This window comes from Diuraphis noxia, unplaced genomic scaffold (genome assembly GCF_037042655.1).
Source record: "Diuraphis noxia isolate RWA-SAM2 unplaced genomic scaffold, SU_Dnox_SAM2 contig0005, whole genome shotgun sequence".
NCBI lineage: Eukaryota > Metazoa > Arthropoda > Insecta > Hemiptera > Aphididae > Diuraphis > Diuraphis noxia.
The window spans coordinates 28,192,609-28,210,450 of NW_028301715.1; the positions used below are offsets into that span (position 1 = coordinate 28,192,609).

At 25.6% G+C, this 17,842-nt stretch overlaps 1 protein-coding gene across 2 annotated transcripts in view; it reads left to right on the forward strand.

The window, feature by feature from the left end:
• The window catches only part of LOC107162101 (cyclic GMP-AMP phosphodiesterase SMPDL3A), a 199,974-nt gene that overhangs the window by 23,958 nt on the left and 158,174 nt on the right, over window positions 1–17,842 (forward strand). Inside the window, exon 2 of one of the 2 annotated variants that reach the window (XM_089229080.1) lies at window positions 2,198–2,265. The gene's annotated coding sequence lies outside the window, so the exon portion shown is untranslated. Of the gene's footprint in view, window positions 1–2,197; window positions 2,266–17,842 lie in introns of those variants that run through there. The other variant, XM_015508832.2, reaches the window with a different exon arrangement.

The window sequence follows — 17,842 nt, forward strand, 5'->3', positions numbered from 1 at the left end:
AATCAATAGAAATAATAGGTATTACACACAGTTTTGTGCTTAGATAATTTTTTTGTATCTAGATATAGATAAGATATATGAACTCAAAATAGTCAAAATATATCTAGATAGAGATACAGATAAAATCAATTTTATCTAGATGAAAATGAGATGATTTTTTCGAAATGTTATTCTTAAAACATGATTTTGTTAAATTTTATTTTTTATATTAGGTTTGTAGAAAATATTAATACAATTATGAGTTATGACTATATATCTCGATGACGATACAAAAGATTGATGTATTATATATTGTTTTTGTACTAGGTATTAACTAATATTATAATCCCACAAAATGTAAACAAATAATTTTCTATTTTCAATTTACGTTACACTATAAATTTTAAAAACGTATATTAAATATACTTTAAATCAAATCGAATACATTGAAAGGTATATTATCTTAGAACCATTATCAATTATTTATCATACTAACAATTTGATGGGATCCTAATGAAACCCTTTAGCAAATTAATATAAAACATCATAAATTCATAACTATTGTCACCAAAACACAATGTATAATTATATGGCGATATTTAGTTTATTATGTTTGATACATTTGTTAAAAATTAAATTAAATTTGTTAAATTTATCTAATATTATTTTTAGTAATATTAAATTTTTCATAAACATATTAGGTATATGTTGCAATAGGGATGCATGAAAGCTATTAAGTATTACTGCCGTTTTAGAATATAACAAATTCTTCTTCTGGGCTAGAAGTATTTTTATTAAAAATTGGAAATATTATTTAACTATTGAAAGATAAAAATCGATACGACTGTGAGTATTGGAAAGAAAAAAATAACGTCTTAAACCACTAAATCCCTATTAGGATCATACATTTGATATATTTTAATTAGTTTAAAAAAAAAAAAAAATGTTAATTTTCCGTTTATTATTCCGTGTGTGGACTTTGCATGCAAAGTGCAGACCCCTCTGACACACTCATCTCGACAATACACCACATGCGACAACCACGTACTGCAGCTATTATAATAATATGTATGTACGAAAGCGTTATACGACGCATAGTGGCCTCATTTAATTTCCAACTGTATAACAGTCTGGATGTAGAAACGTACCTACATTACGGTCAGCGATCGTAAACAGATTCAACGGGTAGACCATTTAAGATGTTTATTCAGGTCACACGTCATCCGGATAAAACCAATATCCCTTAGCCAAATTCGTTATCTTGACAGTGAAAAAACGAATTGCCCCGTTTTTTTTATTTTTATATACATCTGGTGTAGGTATATTCTTATTTTTTTCGTCCAGATCCCGGAATTATATACGCATACATGATATATAAATTTATGTAATACATAAATGCGTACATACAGAGTGATTCACGTTGCATGTTCAATTCCATCTCATCATCACCCCATCTTATCTCTGAGTGTTGCATATTAAGGTGTAATGAAAATAATAATGATATTTGTAATTTTATTTTTTAATGGAGATTCTCGTTAGAAAAAAAGTTTGAACATCCACATTATCAATTTCATAAGAAATCTAAGTATTATATTATAATAATGATATGGTCTTAAAGACATATATACTTAATATATTTTAGAAAATCAAAATGTTTGAGTAAATGCGTAATTTGAGGGTTAATAATTGAGTTTGTATATATTTGAATCAGCATGTATATGTTCATAATATACACACGTAACGATAACGCGTACGCGGTACGTTATATGTATATGCACTTTGTGGCCGAATTCGAACAGCGACAAAGGACGTAATGGTCGCAACGGTAGGATAAAAGAGGTACAGTCAGAATAAAATACGGAAATCCGGAGAGTCGCTTCGCAGCCGTTGTATGGCGTGGGTGGAACAGAATATAGGAGCGGAAAACCCTATAAGGTGACTATTATTCAAGTCTTGTCCCGGTGCAACAATCTTTTCACGGTGACATTATTATTTTCTTTTTCATCCACTCTCTCCCACCTATCATTTTTTCTCCCTCTTTTGCGTTTCTAAGGTCGACGGCGGCGACTGTCGTTATATAGTGGAAAATTGAATTCGGATGTGTCTTTTCCCACAGCATCCGATAGAGAGACTTCCTTCGCACTAAAAATCGTAAATTTTTATGATGTAAAAACGTCACGGGCAGAAGAATAATCCTATGTTTTTTTTTTTTTTTTAGAGTCAATTACATATGCGTCGAGGGACTTGGAACATCGTTCAGACTGACTGGTGGCTGCAGAATAACCGGTAAATACGAAATACGTATTTTATTTCTTTTTCTTGCGCGCGCGCGCACACACACACACATACACAATCCTCTCCCACCAATACTCTATAATATTCATTTTTATTCGATCAATTATTATTTGCAATACGTATCTACTTTTCGGAATTCCTATGCGTAACAGAATATTTTTCACGCAGTTATACGTCATAATATATTAAACTTCATTAATCACGCAGATCAAAACTACATAAGTTAAGAATTGTATAGTAAAGGCATTAAAAAATGCAATATAAATGTATTATAATAAATTAAGATTTTCTCTAGTTACTTTTCAATACAAATAATAACAACATGTGTTGTACTTAAAAATAATTAGTTAATGATCAAATTAAAATATTAAAAAATACTAAATACCATAATACATTTTACTATCCGTATTATCCTATATTATTAGCTATTATTATAAATTATCAAAAAAGAACTGCGTGATACGTCCTATGGCTGTCTAGCTTTACGTAAACGCTTTGAATACAGCTCATTAACTTTTGTTTCCGACCACATAAAAACACAACAATGACTAGAATAAATCTATTATTCAATATTAATGAACTAAAACTATTTTTATTAATATACTGCAGTTTGTGCTCACTATAATGATGGCTAAAAATATTAGCTGGCAATATTTTAGTGGTGTATTTGTGTACTATTCAACTGCTGACTACAAAATGTTTATGATTAATTATTTCAAAAAATGTATTATTGAATATTAATGTTCAGATATATTATAGTTACTGCAATACCAAAATTACTTATAATATGTTATACATACATCTATGTTTCTACGAGTAAAATGTCTTATAAACCATAAATCATTTATGGTGATACTATATTTTTAAACTATTGATTCCAAATATTTTATTATTTCTAATTTACTAAATTCATTAGGTATCTATTGCATTTTTTTTTTTTAATAAATAGGCAAAAAAAATATATGCAATTTCATCAGGAATTTTTAATTGTTACTTAATATTTGACAAATTACAAAAAATTTAATAACTGTTTAAGTTATATAACACAAATTCAGTCTGTTATTTTTTATAAAATTAATAATATTTTAGTTATTCAAATTAAAATGATTTGAATTTGATAATGTAACATTATGTAATGCATAATTATTTATTAATTTTTTTTTTTATTAAACGAAATATACCCTCAGCGACATAGGCCGCTGGGTAACAAAATTTTAATTTCATTGGGTTGAGATTACATTATTGACAACTATATTATTTACAATTTCATATTTTATTTTGTAGTTCTGCCTCTGTGATGAACAATGCATAATTATAATATTATAGAATGTAACATTCATTTAGTGCATGTCATTACAAAAACGGATATTATTATATTATATCAACAACATGCTTGTATTTTTTTAATATCGTAAAAAAGTAAATTAAATTAATATCGAATATATAGAATTTTTTAATAATAAAAATAATAAACAATAGTAAAAAACTGATATTAGTTTAAAATTTGATACACCACTGTTGGTATACTTTTTTTGAATGGTAGAGAACTAATGAATAAACTATTAACTTGCTTTGTATATTGTATAGGTAATGATGTTATAAATTTATCATATGAAAAAAAAAACATATCAATTCAGTGGCATATACGCAGAACAGTCATTCCACTATATCTATATATAATATTATACATTAACTTGTATCATTGAACTATGTATCATTCGAATGACTAAAATAATTTTTGTACAGTATATATTTCATGGACACATTAAACAACAGGAAATTGACAAAAATAAACTAAGTAATTTTTTCTGTCTGTCAGGAACTTTTAATAGGGCTTTCCGAAAGTGAAATTATTTTTCTTAACGTCTTGGATATTAAATTGCTATAAAATTATAAATTATTTCTTTTTTTAAAAATATTATTACTGTATTTATGTATTTATTGGTGTGTGGGTGAATAACATTAAGGTTTGCTTATACTCCCGTAGGTACCAACAATTATTGGAAAATTGTATCTACATATTATTTATATAAAATATTGGAGACTTTATTTTATATTCATACATTCAATTATCCCTATGCATAATGAGGCGATATATAATTTTAGAATATTGTGCATTATAAATACTATTAAAATTAAATAAAGACAAAAATAATCAATATTTAGATTTTTAGATTTTGGTAGAGGTTTTTTCCCGTTTTCTCTTTAGACTTTAGAGCAATACTCAAAACATTTCAACTATTTTAAGTATAATCTGAATGTTTAATAGAAAATCAAGTATATTTAGCACTTTAAAAATATAATTTCAATCGTACTTGACGTTATGAATAACTACAAAGAATAAACGATTGAAGATATCACGCGTACCTGGTGCTTTTTTTCAAAAATTCAATATCTGCAAACATGTTTATTTAACATTAATAATTTCTGTGTTATCTTTGTTTAATATAGTACAAATATCTATGTTTTAGAGTTCGAATTTATGGGGTCGTAACTCGTTGATAAAGTTTTGTATCAATTGGGGATAGGGGGTCATTTAGTTCCCTACCAAAAATATCTTAGAACATTATCGCTATTTTTAAATGTGCGCTATCCAGAATGTTTAATATTCGAGTGATACATTTAGGATATGTTTGGCGCTCTCCACAAATCGGAAATATTCCTCGGCTTGCTGCAGCAGCTCTATAATAGATTACATTGCATTGTGATAACATATATTATAGGTACTGTATAGTATAATATACATATACATATATACTTTTACCTATTGTAAATATCCAGGAGTTTTCTAAGAGGTTTTTATTTTATTTCGGTCTTAAATGGAAATACCTAAATTACTGCTATAGCGAAAAAGTCAATGCCCATACTTTATGTATTATATGCTGTCTTGAATGTGTACGTATTACGTACAATATACAAAAATATAACATCGCTCTCTAGTCTTGACGTAATATGGTGTTTGTCATTGTTTACCAGCTGTTAAGAAAATGTTTTTTTTAAGCTAAAATTTATTTTCATGCTATATTTGGGTAGTTTTAAAAAATTGTTTCTATAGCAGTAATAACAACCAAAGGAAAAAAAAATATTTACTAGGTATCAACATTCAATTTTATTGTAATTTTTCCAAAACGGATTCCGAGATTAATAATGTTTTAATAACTAATCATTCACGATTGTTTTTTTCGCGTAAACGTACTTCTAGTTTTGTGTATAAAGCATCATTATTTCGATTTCTTTTTATTCACTTACTTTGTTCTTAGCAATTAATTTTTAAGATATCGTAGTTTTATGAATTTGTGTGATGTGTATACAGTATTGACTGACCAATCATTATAACTTCAATGTTTTAATTTAATAATGAACTTTTGCAATTTCAAAGTATGTGTAAGAGACATATTATCTCATATACTTAAACTTTTATGTCATTTTTAACTTTTTTAGTAATATTCATTACAAATTACACTTTTATTGCAAATGAGAACTACGCTTTTTTAGTTTTTGAAAATGTGTATTGTGTACCTACAGAAATATACTTATATGGAAATTCAAATGAGTAACTTCTGAGTTTCATAAGCTTTAAGTACCAATAGAGAAATTCCATGGTATTTTTTAACATATTAAAATCATATGTGCCAATTACAACGGAGTTAGAATTTTAATAATTAAGACCTTTTTATTAAAAGCAAAATAATATAATATAGTAATATAGAAACCGCACCAGCATTATCAAATATGAAACATATAGATGAATAACATTGAATCTATTGATGAAATACTTTGAAATCTAATTGATTCGACAGCCATTAGTTTGATTTAATATTAATTCACCTTTGAATTTCAATTTTTCGTTGGACCTCGTCCTCAAAGAAATAAGCCAGAAGATAATTCTTATATCATCTAAATTGATTTCTATTATAAAGTGAATTAGGTTCAAAATAAAATAAAAGATACTCGCAATGTTTATGTGTATATTTTATATTTCCCTTCATATACATATCCTTGTTCTATGAATATTTCTGACGTACCTTTTAAAACCTATTTGAGTCTGGTAATGCGTTTAATATAACTGATGACTGCTCCCATTATTACATTTTTTTTTTAATGTTTCGTAATAATATTATATGCGTATAAACTATAAAGATAAAAGCAAGTGGTTTGACACAATATTACTCTTCATGGTTACTATAAAATATTGTAATTTGTGTTATATATTTTTGTTGATATTATTATGAACATATCATGTTGAACTATCAGTAACACCTACTGAGTCAACAATCATCAGTGAATTTTTCTTCATTCAGATAGTATATGTTCGCGGAAGTGATGCGCAAGTAGTCATCCCTGTGGTGTTGTCGATTCCAGCTGAAAAATGTTATATTTTTAGATTCGAAAAAATTGAAGTTTTCAAACAATTTTATTTTAAATTTAGGCTTCAAATTTTGTACATAGTACACACTAATTATTATTGTTAATGATACAATTTTTTTCATACCTATTAATAAGATAAATTAGATTAAAATAGTAAAATAATAATATGTCCTGTTCCAATAAGAAGGACTTCTTACGTTAACAAGTAAGATGCGTAGTGAGTAGTGACAAATGTGTAATCAGCTTTTTAACTCTATAAATACATACTTACATATGCATATTATATGTAATATCATGCTCCATGAACCAAGCAGTATTAAATAATTTGAAACGTTATGACTTGTTATTGATTGAGCATCCAAGTGACTTCAGAAAAGAAATCGGGAAAATAGATAGTAATATTATATTATTATGTAAACATCGTTTTATAATAAATAATAATATTGTAAGCTATTTGGCCGTGAGCCAGCCGACCGATGCTGTGTTTGTGTGAAAATAAAGCAAGGGCAGGTTTTCTGAGTAACTAAGTAATTTTTCGTCGACCGCACTGATCGCTGGAACATCTATTGCAAGAATTGTAAGCTATTTATACGAAAAATGTTGTCCACCCCGTATCCCAACCAATTTATAGGTATATTATATATATATGACTATGTAAGTAAATACTAAATAAATTCCTAGCCCTCTATAATATACGTCAGCTATCAGTATAAAGTATTATATAATATAGTTAATACAAAACTTGCATATCCGTACACATTTTGCAGTCATAATAATTTGTAGAATTCGAAGTATTCATACAACATGTTATTCTCAGTACTTAAACTTAAACATTTATATATATATATATATATGTCAGTATGGAAATTTTGCGTTGGTAAGCTTATTTTACAAATTAAAATAGAATTCTAGATTATTATTTAAAAAAAAATTATAAAGATAACGTAATCTAAGCAAATAATTTGTGGAATCAGATAAATTTATTATCTTAGCATCGTTTATACTCGGGCCATGTTTCTACTATAGCAGAACTGCTGCCCTCCAAACAACTATGATTATTATGGTTTTTTTTTTTTTTTTTAATAACCAAGTAAAATTTTTTAATTAAACTAACACCTATTTATTGACATTATCAGTGAATCGTTAAATTGAGTCTAAGTGTAGGTACTATGTATTAGGTAGTGAGTACACTGATATAATAATATTGTTATTTATTACAATATTCCAACATCGAAATTAATTTGATAGATGTCTCATATCTTCTTTTCTTTAAGAGAAAAAAATGTTTTCTCAATTTTTTGTGGCGTTGACCCTTAATCTGACTGACCTTTCTGTAGATAACGTACTTGGTTGCATGTACTATGTCTAACATTTTAAAATGTTCGATTTTTCTATGTTGAACCACTTCATTACCATTATTTGATTTTAATTTTAATTTTTATAATGTTAGTTATAAGATGAGTTCTACATATTATTCTTATTTCTACCATTTTTCTGTTTCCAACTAGTATTATCTAGTTTTTATTAGCAGTTTGATGTAGTCGGCATGTCGACATATAATTTGTGGATGGCCCTTGTTAGTGTTTTGTTATAGTCGGTTCCCTTACATGGCGTGTCACAATCATTATTGACGTGCTGTTGTTTCATATAAAATATACATCTATTCTTTACGTTTTCGTTTACCTAGTCTGTTCGCATATAGTAACTTAATAGTTAGAGTAAGTCACTCATCACACATAATAACCACTATTGCGTGCATAAAATTTTCGTTGAAATCGCTTAGAAATTAATGTTTTAATATTTATGATCTATGAACAATGAGTTTTTGATGTAATGGTAAATAATGGAATGAAATTGATATTTGTGGTTCAGTTAATAATTTAATCTAAAATTGTTGAGTGAACAATATTTAAAATTACAATATAATATAATATTTGTGAATTCACTTTAATGAAATATATTGTTTTGCTTTGGGTATTATAGGTATCTAATAAATTAATGCATATTAATATTATTAATTCATTAAATACTACATACTTCTTCTTTTGACTAACAATAATTTTATCATAACGCCATGGAAATGTATATTTTTTAACTAAACTGGGCAAATATACTCGTAGTTGAAGTTATCAAACTTTCAGTTCTGTTCTGACTGCGACAGAGTATTCTTATTCCGTACTTAAATCAATTTTATCTGTACCGGAATAATATTTTAGCTTATAAAATATTTATAGACCTATACATTTTAGCGAAAATCTTCGTTTCTAATCGTGCGCTAGTCTATAATCTTATTTTGTTTCGTTTATTGATCGATATCTTATCTAACTTTTATTGTGTCGATACTTCGATAGCTATTACGATTATAGATAATGCCGTTAGAATGTGTAAAATGCTATGATGCATTAACGAAAAATCTATGGAATGTTCGATTTGTAATAATGTGGCCCACTACTATTGTGTGGGATAATATACAGAAATGAATTTTAATAGAATGACTAATAATAGTGAATCAAAATTTACTTGTTCAAATTGCTCAAAAATTAGCCAAAAATCTCCGAAATCAAAATAAAATGAATTAGTGTCACAGCATCCGAAGTCTGTAGAAAAAAACATCAAAGAGCTTATGAAATCAATTTCATTGTTGAGCTCGTAGTTTGAGAATTTTAATGAAAAAATTGATAGTGTTATTAGGTATAGAATTGAAAACTAATAAACTATAAAATAAGAAAATTATTAATGAAAATAAACGTTTATACTAAGAAGTTACTATATTAAAATACAAAATTGATGCAATTGAACAACACAATATTGGTATAACAGTAGAATAACAGGCATACTTAAAACTCAAAATGAAGATTGTGTTTCCATTATTTCAGAAATCGGTAAAAAACAAATAATACGGAATTAAATATTATCGAAGCCTACATAATTCATTCTACTATGTTAAAACAAAATAAAATAGTAGCTAAATGAACTACACTTTAAATGAGGAAAAATTTAATCCGTAATGTTAAATCGATGAAGGTAACTGCGGATATGATAAATAGTAAATGGGTAAAGGATAAGGTGTTCATTAATGAGCGGCTAACTAAATTCAAAAGGATGCTTTTTTCTCAAACCAGATGTTAGTGACTAAAAGTAATCAATATAAATTGATATGATTATCTTATTCTGATATACTGGTGGGAAAAATGAAAATTTAAATATTGTAAAAATCAGATCATCTGAAGACGGCTATAAGCTGTGATTAGTTAATGTTTATTTTATAATGTTAAAATATCTTTGAATAAATGAATTTTCATTGAAATAATAATACGCTAAGTTTAGATAATATTTTAAATTCAATTTATGTTGACTTTTTAGTAGACATAGCTTTGTCTAATGATAGTTTTTCTGTTTTTCAAATTAATATAAGTAGTATTAAGGCACATTTTAATGATAATGTAACCTTATTAGGCTCAGTAAATAATCTTTTTAGTGTTATTGTATTATGTGCAACCTGTCTTCTGAATGATTTTGAATTTAAATTAAATGGCTATAAAACAATAAAACTATTAACTTGCTAACTGTATTAGTGAGAGAATCTTTAAACCCAATAACAGTTAATACACAAGTACTAAAAAATTACAATTCATTACACATTAATCTTAAAATAAATTTGTTCCAACTATTTTGTATTTATATGTAGATCTCCTAATGTTGATATAGATAACTTAATCAATAATTTAGAATTATTATTATCTAGTTTGTATATATAAAAAAAAATTTACATTATATTATTTGTGGAGATATTAGTATTGATATTATGAAAAGTTCAAAAATAAGTAATGAGTATCTAAATATTATGACCATTAATGAATTTTTGCCATGTATTAATAACTATACTAGAGTAACTAGCTATTATAAAACTTGTATTGATCATATTACATTCGTTAATAAGATTGATATGACTAAAATTACTCCATAAATATTAAGGTGTGATATTACGGATCACTATGCAACAGCTATAGTATTTCCAATTTTTAACAATCATAATAAATATAATGCATTATCTAATAATTCAAATATAAGTAAAATTAATATAAATCATTTATATTTTTTAATTAAAACTGAAGACTGGCTTTCTTGTTTTAATTCCTCAAACGTTTACTCTATGGTTGATATTTTTAATTACAAAATGGTGGAATTTATTAAATATTCATCTATCCCTATTAATAAGATTAAACCAAAAAAATTGCTAAATATAAGAACTTTTTTCTAAGCTGAAACATAGGTCTTTTGATTTAAAATTTGAAAATGTTTACAAATTTGAAATTATATAAGAATATTTTAAACTTGTTGATAAGCAAATCAAAACAAATGTACGATCAAAATAAATTAAAGCAATATAAATCTGACAGTAAACAAATCTGGAATGTTATAAATGAAATTTTGGGTAAACCAAGCAAGCAAATGAATAAAATTAACAAAATTACAAATAAAAATGATATTATCATTGAATCTAAAACTGAAATTTGTAATGAGCTTTATGACATTTTATAAACGTACCTAGGAAATGATTTAGAGTTATAACATATAAATTCTGCTGTTATTAACTTTAACGATAAAAATTAGACATATAAAAGTATTTTTCTTAATCCAATTAGTAGTGAAGAGATTAGTATATTGATAAGATTAAAAATTTTAATTCATATTATGAACATGGTCTAACAAACTACGCCCTTAAGAAAATTTAAAAATCCATTTCTTTACCACTATCGTTAATTAACGGCTATACTAATATCCAAATTATCAGTCGACAACTTGTACCATGAAGCAAATTATATTTTAAATTATGTATACCTATGTTTGGTTTTGTAAATATATATTTAAATTAAATTTACTAAAATCTAAATTTATTTGTTTTAATTTATCTTTTAATAATGTTTTACATGTACATTTGATTGTACATTCCCTAAAATGTAATCCTAATTTAAATAAATGTGATACAAAATGTGTAAAAATTGAAAAAGTCAATGAATTAAAATATCTTGGCTTGAAAATAGAATATAGACTTAAATAGGATAGTCATGTAAATGATATAAATGGTATTTTACGTAATTTTTACTATGTATTTAATGAAGCCAGGTATATATTAGATGTAAATTATAAAATAGTTATTTATTTAGCTTTAGTACAATCTATTTTTTCATAATATGGTATATCCATTTGGGGAGGAGCTTGTAATAGCATTGTATATAACTTAAATGTTACAATAACTGGTATTATTAAATATTTATTAAATCTTCCTTTGTAAACAAATACTATCTTAATTTATGAAAATTTCAATGTAAATAATTTTAACTATTTTAAGGTAATATATAATTATGATATTATATATTAGTAAATTTAACTAAAATAACAATTTAAGCATAAACATTTAATACCTGGATCAGATCATGATCATGATACTATAGATTTAAACAAAATTTTAATATACGTTTATTTAAATGTCAAAAAGCCTTTAGACAAACAAGTGTTTTTTATACTTGTCTTAATTTATGTCGCTTGTTAAATATTAATAAAAATCAGTTTGATAATTTAAAGTCTTTCAAAACTTTTCATAGACATACTGATTTATCACAGATAATATGATTATAATAAGATTATTATTTAAAATTTTATATTATGTATTATAATGTTATAATAGCGTATTAGTATGAAAAACAGATTTATTATTATATTATTCAAATTTATGTTTATTACTAGGTGATAAGAACTCGTTCCCACAGCACAGGCTTTGCTTTTAGGGGATGCTGCAATATGTAACTCATGGTATCTTTGTATATTTTGCGTTATGTATGTATTATTGTTGCAATTAAGTTCATTATGATTATTATATTCTTCATGAACTATACGTGGACTCAAATATAAAAGGTCAAACGACATTCAATTAATTTCAATTTAAAATCTAGTTTTACTTGGGAAAATTCGAAACATCTGCTCAGAAAATATTTATTAGTGTTTAGTTTTAAATACAACATACATATACGTACAATATATACATTTCCGAGGCTAAATTCTAATTTAAAAAAAAATATGTATATACACTTAAATTATTGCAGGTAGTGTTGATTGACATTTTAAAATTTACTTAGAAAAATTATAAGTAAAGTTATACATAGGTATAATTCTATGTTATTATATTTTAACAAGGGAATCGAATATTTGTGACTGACGATATTTTCATACATATGTTTGTACCAGATGCGTTAAGTAGAATAAACTATTGTGAAAATACGAAGTTATTATTATATTTCTTTAACTGATAAACCAATTTGATACAGTTTTCAATCGAAGTTATACGTATTTTTTTAATGGTGTTTGTAGAATCTACAATGCAGATTGGCGATAGTTCTCAAAGTAGAAATTGAGTACACGAGAAACGATTATTTATTGTTTCTCATACTTAGGCTTTTAATATTAAATAACACCTACTAATATATATATATATATATATATATATATATATATATATATATATTATGTACCTACTCATATGTATAAAGTATTCAATATTTATTATGGGTGGTTACTAGTTAAGAATTAAGCATCATACAAACTATGTTTTTCTACTAAATAAAATAAATCCACCCACTTAAATGCAAATTATAAGAGTGTGCACAAGTACTATAAAAAATAAGAAACTATATTTGAGTAGTCACTATAAATTAAAATCGTGATTTGCATATAATTAAAACACAATCACTCCCATGTATTAAGCAAACACACGTGGGAGGGAGTCTTTACTCTTTGAAGATGTTTGACTATAAAATATTTGATCCCAATACATATGTGATTTTCAAATATTATTATAGTGGAAATTTAGGTTAAACCTGTGTAAACGTAATAAACGTGGATTACGGGGGATCTATTATATATAGTCGCACTGACATGGATATTAAAAGCGCCAAAATTATATCACAAGCTTAATAATTATTCTTAAACCTTAGTTCAATTATCACCTATAATAATATATCATTATATTAATTATATTCTTTATTACATGTGTTGAATATTTTTTAGAAATCTTAGTGTAAGCAATGCATGGAGATAACATAATATTTAAGTAATACAATTATTATAACTGTATGTAGTTAATAATGGTTTACGTATTAAATAAAAACAATAACTAAAACAAATATTTTTCTCCGTTCAGAATCTAAAATAAAAAATCAGGATATAAGACCATGTTCTGGTTGGTTAGAATTTATAGGTGCATTTTATGTTTAACATATTAATGTATTTTTACAATTAATTGTGCAATAAATAATTTAATTGGAAATTATACAAGGAACCTATAAAAAACACAAATAATAATATTGTGTGTTATTAGTGTTTATAAATAGTGTAAATAATTATATATTTTATTTTGAATCGATAAAATTCCAATTGGTAAATAGGTATATGTAACCATACACAGTGTGCATTAATCCAAACATTATATTAATTATAGTCTAATGTCAATCATTTCCTTTTCATCAAAAACATATTTTAAATTATTTAGCCTATGAAATATTATGAATTTATCACATATTCCTACATTATTTTCTACATTAATTAACAAAAGATATGGTTTTTACGCTTGTAAGTTATTCTACAAACTGTAATACAACCTTTTACAAATATATTAATTATTAATTTTTTTTTATCTTAAAACTGTGCATAGATTACATAATCTATAATCGTCTATTAATATAAAAATCTTGCAAAATCAATTGATTAAAATCATTATACCTTTTTTTTATTTTAAATTCCAAGTCTTATCCTTATATTTTTATTTTTAGCAGTAAAATTAACTATAGAGGGTCAAATATTTTGGGCCTTTAAGTTCAACGACTTGAGTTCTTCGTTTGGTTTCCTACAAGACAGACACAAAATTATTATGTCACTTGTTCTTTTCTTGCTATACAGGTGATTCTTTTATCAAACAACACTTATATGGTATTTGTGTGTAAATACCACCTAACATACACCTATAACACACAAACACCACCCAAAACCACTCAACTTTGGAAGGGTATATCTTGTAAACGGATTAACGAAAAATGAAAATTTAAACGTGAAAATTCATTGAAAAAATAGCCTTTTTAGTTTATGAAATTTAAAGTATACGCTGTCATTTGAAAATCAAAAGTTGATAATGGTTAACCTGATAAATATGAGGGTGAAAATATTTAAAAATATATATAGTTCTAGAACAAGATGGTTCTAAAATTTTGAAAAAAGTCAATAATTTTTGAAATAATGAATGTTATGAAAAGAATCACCCTGTTTATAAATAGCTTCACATATATTCTTCTATTTAGTGGATTCATAACTTCATAATTTTAACTAATGATTTACATTTATAGTAAAATGTATACAATGTATACATTAAAAAAACGTATAATACTCTACAGTCACTGCGAATCGCTGAGTTAATCCGTGAGTCCCGACTGTTTTTTTTTTTTTTAAATAAAACATTTTAGCATTTCAGATTGTATATTTTCTCTGGTCATAAAGACTGGATTTTTAATTGAGTTGATATCATATTAATATATTATGTATTTCACCACGATTCCCTAACGAATATCCAAACTTTTTATTACATTTTAGGTAGTTTTAAATCAAAAATGGGTGTCGTTCTGTTAAATTTTTAATCAATAATTTAAAAAAAGTGATGAAAGTTATTACAGATTTCAAAAAGTCTATTGCAGAATGTTATATTTTCTGAAAAATATAAACATTAATCTTTGCATCGTATTATTTAGGTATAAGGCTAGTATTTATTTATTGATGCCCATGACAAATTTAAGGGAAATATGTACATATTATTATTATTATTATTATTATTATTTTTTTTTAATAGCTACTATCTTATACAATATAAATTATAAAATAAACACGTTAGTGTAATATACTTATTACAAATACTTATTTATAAATAACAATTTCTCGTTATTAGTTATTTTATATAGGGTACGATATCCTCATATATAGTTTATGATCATTTCATAATTCTCGTGGTGCTAAGTAAATATAATTTATAGTCATAAATTATAATTCATTTAAAGCGCAATTTAAAAAAAAATAGTAATTTTATAATATTATAGTATATTATATACTTTATTAATTTATTTAAACCTCAACAGGCAACTGTTTAGTGTTACAATTTAAACTATAGCCGTAATATTCAAAGTTTACCTATCAAAGTTGTCGTATTAAAAAGCGGACATTATTTAAAAAAGTTAATCCATTTAAGCATGCAATTCGATTTCAAGTTAAAGTTTTTTTTGAACACAATAACTGTTTTTTTTTAAATAGAGGACATATACTTTTATTGAGAGTATGCCAGCTACAATGATTTATACACAATGATTCACAATTCGTTTTATTTTCACAAAAAATATTCAAGATAGCTTCACCTACTTAATATTAGTATTGTATTTAATATTTTTGCTAACTGCGATTCCTCCAGTATATCGTTGTGGCTGATTGTATTAAGTTTTGATACATTTAATGTGTTGACAATTTGATATTACGTATCAACATAATATGTTGCTTAATATTTTTTCTTAAAGAAACGTAAGTAATATAATTAACAACATACCATTTTTATCAGGGCCTATCCATAAAATATAATATTTGGCATAATAATATTCAATAATACAATTTGTATTGTTGCACAATCTTTGATTATTTTAAAATAGTATAAAGTGTAATTAAACTAATATTTTGATCGATTATACAACAGTAACTATACAGTTACAACTGCTAGATACCAATTACATTTTTATAAATATTTTTTTTTTTTTTTTTATGAATTAAAGGCTTCAAATACAATGTTTATTAGCCTACAATGGTTTATATGTTTAATTTATAATATAATGGAAATTGATAGTTGTGATGTGCTGTCTTTGGTTCTTGTCTTATATGTTGGGTGTAAGGTCGGCCATCTTGATGACTTTTTATAAATATTATATTATACTCAAGGTTCTAATGATAATATTTTTTTACCTTAGATATAATATTAAATATAATATGTGAGTTTTTTTAGTTTTATTGTGTATTATTTTCCTATTTAAACATGGTTTATACGTATTTGATTTATCAAACTCGCGTGTACTCGTCATAATATTATATAAATACAGTTAACAAAACCACGATAATCTACAATAATACTTCATAGTTTTATATATTTATTGTTCTAAAAATCATCATGAGTTACATAACTATTTACCAAAGTTTAACCTTAAAAACTTAGCTAGGTAAGAAGTATACATTTTATATTGTTATGTATGATAAATTCTAATCAACTCCAATATACCTACTAGACAATGTAGATTTCTATGTCTAAACTAAAAACAATAAATGTGACATTATGTGTGTCTAATATTAACGTACCATATTCCAGTGTTCATATTTGTCAAATGGTAGACTGTACGTTTCATCGGATTGAAAATAATGTGAATCGAAAACAAAATATCATAATATACTTTATACACCATTATAAACACTATGAATATAATATATGCATATGTATATATAATATATAATACATCAATAATAAAATGTACAAGCTTCGTTCCGATGAAATGTTGTCACACTGCGAGTCAATGGCAATAATAGTATGCATAAACAGATCGATAGACGAAGAACAAAAATCACCAACGTCCGCAATTCAAAAATATTTTTGCACAAGCAAAATATTCAACACACTGATGAGCGGTGACGCCAAAACGGAAACGATTGGGAATTTGTGAAATATGTAAGATGCATGAATGTCGAAATACAATCGATGGCTAGGAAAATAATCGAATTTAGCGTCCACGGAGTGTATCGCGGTATACAACGTGGACCAGGGTCAGTGAATTTAAACCGCGGTCAAGGTGCCAGGTATACCTAAATATTTTCGAGCAACATCACTTCGCGTTGGATGAAATGTGTTGAGTTAGCAGGAATACCGAGAATTACAATTTGCAGATGCTGCGAATCAAGACGTACGACGTCAGTTACCCATAATATATGTATATGTTATGGTTCACTTGTGCTTTTTGTTACGTCTGTTTTTCTTATTAATAGTGGCGTTTATGAAATATATTTTTGTTCTTAAAAATTTGAATTTATGAGGTTGTGGAGGAATAGCAACGAGACATTCAATTCTGGATACTTTTTTGTC